At 35.8% G+C, this 6621-nt stretch overlaps 1 long non-coding RNA gene across 1 annotated transcript; it reads right to left on the bottom strand.

Annotated features, from left to right (window-relative positions):
* Nucleotides 1-2527: 2527 nt before the first annotated feature.
* LOC132613781 (uncharacterized) lies at nucleotides 2528-4408 on the bottom strand. The gene is made up of 3 exons (XR_009572101.1): nucleotides 4224-4408; nucleotides 3834-3895; nucleotides 2528-2850 (listed from the first exon to the last, which is right to left on the bottom strand). It is a non-coding gene; the product is annotated as an uncharacterized LOC132613781 (long non-coding RNA).
* Between the last annotated feature and the right edge of the window lie 2213 nt (nucleotides 4409-6621).

Raw genomic sequence — 6621 nt, 5'->3', positions numbered from 1 at the left:
AGAAAAAAGTGTGGAAAGTTGGGGCCCAAGACCCCTGCGTTACTAAGTCTTTTTCAGCACTAGAATCTTCTTCCTTAGATCCTCTTTCAATTGAACTCCATGCTCTTGAACTCACACGCATGTTGACTGATTAGGAGCCAACCAAAATTTGTGCAACACATATGATAAATGTGATCAGCACCTAGACGCTGAAGCTTCATGCATCCCTCTGCAGATAATGGATTTAGTCATTGGGACTGATTCTGATATTTCTTCTCAGCCATGCAGTGACAACCTCTCTTTACTATTCAAACTCCTCCTGTCATCTCTACTTCTAAATGGAAAAATTTTGTCATGGTAAAGGCCTACAAGGCATTCGAGTTAATGCAAATAGCTTTGAAAATGAACTCTTAGACATGATTTCAAGAATGGAACAAAGGAGGCTGCACACATTACAACAAAGGGAAGTAGCAGGGGGAACTCAAAGGCTTAAAAAAAAAGGTGACAGAATAAAAGAAACTAACTTCAGACTTAAATCAGGATAAGGGTGAAAGCAGGTTGAGGGGCAGGAATCATGATTCTCCTTCCAGATGAAAGTCAAAAGCTTAAGCTGGAACGTTAGGGGGTTGAACCAAGGAAAGAAGAGGGAAACCATCAAGGCACTATTAAAGCAGTGGGGAGCAAATATAGTTTGTATTCAAGAGACAAAAATTGAAGATTGGTCTCAACAATTAGTAGGGTCATTACGGAGTACCAGATGGACTAGCTGGGGGAATCATTGTACTACGGGATAGGAGAATATGGAAAAGTATGAACATACAACAGGGTGTCTATTTTGTCTCTGTAATCCTGGAAAGCATTCAAGAATAATGTAGATGTTGTTATACTGGCACCTATGGGCCTCATTCACTACTAGAGAGGAATTTTGGTATGAACTGACAACAATAAGAGGAGCCTGGAATGGCAGTTGAGTGTTAGGGGGGACTTCAATGTATGTAAATATGCCCATGAAAAAATTTAATTGTTCAAAGGAGAACCAGGGCCATGAAAGTTTTCTCTGATATCATTATAGACTTCGCCGAGGGTATACCGGAAACAACCTCTCTACCTCCCAAGGTAAAGGTAAGGTTTGCATACACTCTATCTTCATTAGACCCAAATTTGTGGGATTTCACTGGCATGTTGTTGTTGTTGTTGTTATCATTATAGTCTTGGGTTGGTTGGCTCTTCCTCTTCGAGGAGCCAAATATGCCTGGTCCAGGCATGCGAAATAGTTACAAGCTTCCAGAATCGATAGAATAACGCAGTATTTTACTGCGTTAAAGATACTTTGGTACTAGTTTTTTTTTGGGGGGCTACTTTGGTTCACAGTTTTTTTTTTTTTTTGGGTCATTTTGGTTCCGGACTCATAGATACTTAGATTGCCTGGAAACTAGTCAGTAGTAATTAATGCTCCTGCACGTGTCTTCCATAAATATAGCTTTTTCCAAATACCGAAAAGCTTTGCTATACTCAACTTACTCCCCTAATATGATCTCAAATCCTTAACAATAAAAAAAATTGTGCAAAATTTAAAGTTTCATAAAAACGAAATAAAAAGTCAAAAGATAATACTATAATTTTAACTTTTAAAGGCGGAGGGGGGGAATCGCGTAAATCGGACGTCCGAGCGCAAAGTTATGACTGTTTAAAGTATCACCAATTTACAACTACTTTTCTCCCTATACTCATTATTTGATATTTTTATCTTATCAATAAATATAACTACTTAAGTTCATGCCACATCAAACATCACTAATAATCGATCACTTTTCAACCATGCCTTGGTTGGGTGCATGGTGCATGTTTTAGTAAATATTAAGTATATTTGTATCTATTTCTTAATAAAAAATCTTATTTTAAAAAGATCACAACATATTCGAAATAAAGTTACGCATTAAAAAATAATACACTTAAATCTAAACCCTAAAAATAAAAAAACTTTAAGCTAATGACAACAAGTCTTCAAACAAAACTGGACTTCGAGCACTTTTCAACCACTAAAACGACGACCCGAAGTTTTGCTTATCCTTGACATATTGAGCCTACCTTATTAATCACACAAAAATAAGTATGGTTCTATATAAAATATTGAAGTTCCGGAATCTCGAAGCATGATTAATCTATGCCCAAAGTACGGAAAAAGTGTGGAAAAAAAAAAGACAAACAGAATAACGCAGTAAAATACTGCGTTATTGGACTTAACTGAGCCATTAGAGTTAAGTCCAATAACGCAGTATTTTACTACGTTAAAGGTACTTTGGTACTAGTTTTTTTTTTGGGGGTATTTTGGTTCACTCTGTTTTTTTTGGGGTCATTTGGGTTCCGGACTCATAGATACTTAGATGGCTTAGATTGCCTGGAAACTTGTTGTCACACCCCGACGAGGGGCATGACGGGCACCCGACCCTAACAGCCGAGTACCACCTGACATGACATAATATAACCTTAATACAATAATCCTGATCGTAATCATTAGCATGTACATATAAGAGCACCGGTACACAGGAAGGCCCAACACAAGGATAACATAACCTCTTTGTGAACGAATGTATACATAAGCTAGCCGACAAGGCTGCAACATGAACATTTTAAAATATCATATAGCCGCCCAGGCTATAACATGTGTATCATAAGTATAATGAAATCATGCATGACTCCGACACCCACTACACTATCTAGGAGCCTCTAAGAGTACGTACATCTGTCATTTACATAACCTGCAGACTCAATAAATACCCAATTAGCAAGCCCGGTATAATGGTACTCGCTGACGTCCCGCTGAAACTAGCGATCCTACTGAGAGGGTTCTTCTGCTCTGCCTGTCAAGATCTGCAGCATGAAATACAGCGCCCCAGGAAGTGGACGGTCAGTACGAATAAAAGTATTGAGTATGTAAGGCAGGGAAGTAATGACATCAGTAAAATATAAATGTAAACATGGGAGAATAGTGATAACTGGTAACCTGTGACATCTGAAACCATACAATATGCCATGCATGAGAAAATCATTTTTCATATGCAACATATATATATATATATATATATATATATATATATATATATATATATATATATATATATATATATATATATATAACGTACCCGGCCCTTTCAGGACTCGGTGTGAAACGTACCTGGTCTTTTCAGGACTCGGTATGTATATCATCATCATCATCATATCATCGTCCTCCCCGCGTCCGGGAAAACATCATTATATAATAACATACCCGGCCCTAATGGGACTCGGTGTGAATACCCAACTGATCAGTGGTTGCACATCTACGTGTCGTACCCGGCTGACTATTGCGAGGCTCGGTGGAGTAAAATAGTGCATACATATATATAGATATATATATATATGCATGAGGGGTCAAAGAAGTGACATTGGGCCTTTCGGAGTGACGTAAGGTCGTTATACCTCCGAATATATTATGGGACACATATCGAAGACAAGGAATGACTCAAATGATAATACTCACATTAACATCATAAGGATCTTTCATAAAGTATATGGACGGTTTAATAGGAGCCAATAAACGACTTAGCTGGGGACATTTATTTAATTTTGTAAAATATTGGAATTTCGTAAAAATAGAGATTTTCGGAAAAATATGCATCTTTCATAAAATATATGTACTTCTCATAAAATACGTATTTTTTGTAATATATATATATATATATATATATATATATATATATAGATATATATCGTAAAATGTAGGAAATCCGGAATAGACTCAAATGGATTGATAATACACGTTAGGGGTTCTATTGATTCGTGCCAAGGAAAGCGATAGCGAAAACCTTACATACCTTACTCTCTAACTTGCTGCCTGAAGGGCTTTCCTATCCTGAGCTTGTCCTTACCTCCGCACCTATACGAGGATATGCAAATCCTGGGTTAGTCCTCCTCGAATTGCATGCAAATATTTTGGTGCTAATTTTCTCAATTATTCGAAGTTACGGAAATTCGGGCAGCATTTCCCCTGCTTATACTGTGTTTCCATGATAATCATGACAACAAAACCAACACCAACAACAATACCAACAACCCATTTAGTTTAATTCAACACCCAACTTATCCAAGCAACAATACCCATATAGATTATACTCCCCTTTTCCTCAATTTAACCAAATACGCTAAAATTTAACGAATACAATTTCGAATAAACAAAACCCATGATAATGAAGATAGAATCTTACCTTCCTAAGCTTGCATGGCTCCTTGGTAACTCAAAACTCCAGATTCCGCCATCCTCTTCCATAATCCAATCAACAATTATGACACTATAGCGATGATACGAAGTTGCTACGAGTTTCCCGAGCCTTGATCACAAAGCTTCTTCACAACTTCTTGTGTTTAAGGATAAGGAATGTAGGAGAGATGTTTCTAGGTGGTTCTAGTGTTTAAAGATGTGTGAAAATAGGTGAAAAATGAAGTTGGAGGGCTATTTATATAGCTCCAAGTCGGGTTTGGGCCGAGTGGGCCAATTTAGTGGGCTTTTAAGTGGTTTCTAGAATTTTCGCGTAGGTTCGCGGGCTTCTGGCAGTCAGTTTTAAAATGTCCATAACTCCCTAATCCGATGTCGTATAGACGAACGGTTTGTTGCGTTGAAAACTAGACTCGATGAACTTCAATTTAGATAGTTTATTCACTCCATAAATTCTCATATGCTAGGAGATATACATACCTCGCTCAAGTTGGATAAAAAATCCTGTCCGAAATTTGCCCAGTTTTTCCCAAAGCTTTGACAACTTACTTTCTCCAACCCGCTTGACCCCAAAACCTCTAGATTCTCTCTTAATACTTACTTAAAGTCGTTCTTAGCCTTATAAGAGTTCCATGGCCTCTCCGAGCTCACGTTCGTTTAGTAATAGTACTAACGATACGAAATTCTTCCAAGTTGTAACACCCATTTGTCATGACTTATATCCCGTGTATGCTCACGACGTTAACCTTCAATAAAATCCTTCTCTGAAAAAACACCATAAGTGCGGAACGTCCTTATATAGCTCCTGGGAGGGCGAGGTGTAACACTAGTCAGTAGTAATTAATGCTCCTGCACGTGTCTTCCAGAAATAGAGCTTTTTCCAAATACCGAAAATCTTTGCTATACTCAACTTACTCCCCTTAATATGATCTCAAATCCTAAATAAATAAAAAATTGTGCAAAATTTACGGTTTCATAAAAACAAAATAAAAAGTCAAAAGATAATACTATAATTTTAACTTTTAATGGGGGTTGTCACGATAGCACACAACAATTGTGCGGCTAGATCTCCAAAAAAAACCCAAAATAAAAAAAAAAATCGCGTAAATCGGACGTCCGAGCGTAAAGTTATGACTGTTTAAGTTTCACCAATATACAACTACTTTTTCTCCCTATACTCATTATTTGATAATTTTATCTTATCAATTTATATAACTACTTAAGTTCATGTCACATCAAACATCATTAATAATCGAGCACTTTTCAACCATGCCTTGGTTGGGTGCATGGTGCATGTTTTAGTAAATATTAAGTATATTTTTTGTGTATCTATTTCTTAATAAAAAAATCTTATTTTAAAAAGATCGCAACATATTCGAAATAAAGTTACGCATTAAAAAATAACACACTTAAATCTAAACCCTAAAAATAAAAAGACTTTAAGCTAATGACAACAAGTCTTCAAACAAAAATGAACTTCGAGCACTTTTCAACCATTAAAATGACGACCCGAAGTTTTGCTTATCCTTGAAGTATTGAGGCTACCTTATTAATCACACAAAAATAAGTAGGGTTCTATATAAAATACTGAAATTCCGGAATCTCGAAGCATGATTAATCTATGCCCAAAGTACGAAAAAGTGTGAAAAGAACAAAAAAGACAAACAGAATAACACAGTAAAATACTGCGTTATTGGACTTAACTGAGCCGTTACAGTTAAGTCCAATAACGTAGTATTTTACTGCTTAAAGGTACTTTGGTACTAGTTTTTTTTGGGTAGTATTTTGGTTCACTGTATTTTTTTTTTTTTTTTTGGATCATTTTGATTCCGGACTCATAGATACTTAGATTGCCTAGAAACTAGCCAGTATTAATTAATGCTCTGCACGTGTCTTCCATAAATTTAGCTTTTCCAAATACCGAAAAGTTTTGCTATACTCAACTTACTCCCCTAATATGATATCAAATCCTAAATAATAAATAAAAAAAATGTGCAAAATTTACAGTTTCATAAAAACGAAATAAAAAGTCAAAAGATAATACTAATTTTAACTTTTAAGGGGTGAAAAAGTTATCACGATAGCACACAACAATGAAAATCTTACAAAAAAAGGCGTCAAGAGCATTTTTGTCTTCAGAAAAGTTTAATAGATGGTAAAATTCTCATCAAGCATTTTTTCATAACAATAGTTAAGTCAATCATAGTGCATTAAAATCGGTATCCAAAGCTATAACAATTATTTTAACTTCGTACGGAAATTAATAACCTCAATCGATAAAGAAATTGATGGACATTTCTGAATTTTGAACATGACAATAATTTCTCTTTTGTGGTATGAGTTATAACAATTCGCGCCAATGTACGTATTAAGACACGAATTTAATTTAC

The sequence above is a fragment of the Lycium barbarum genome, chromosome 10 (genome assembly GCF_019175385.1).
Source record: "Lycium barbarum isolate Lr01 chromosome 10, ASM1917538v2, whole genome shotgun sequence".
Taxonomy (NCBI): Eukaryota; Viridiplantae; Streptophyta; class Magnoliopsida; order Solanales; family Solanaceae; genus Lycium; species Lycium barbarum.
The sequence above is the reverse complement of the archived record's forward strand: the minus strand, read 5'-3'. Positions and strand labels throughout refer to the sequence as shown.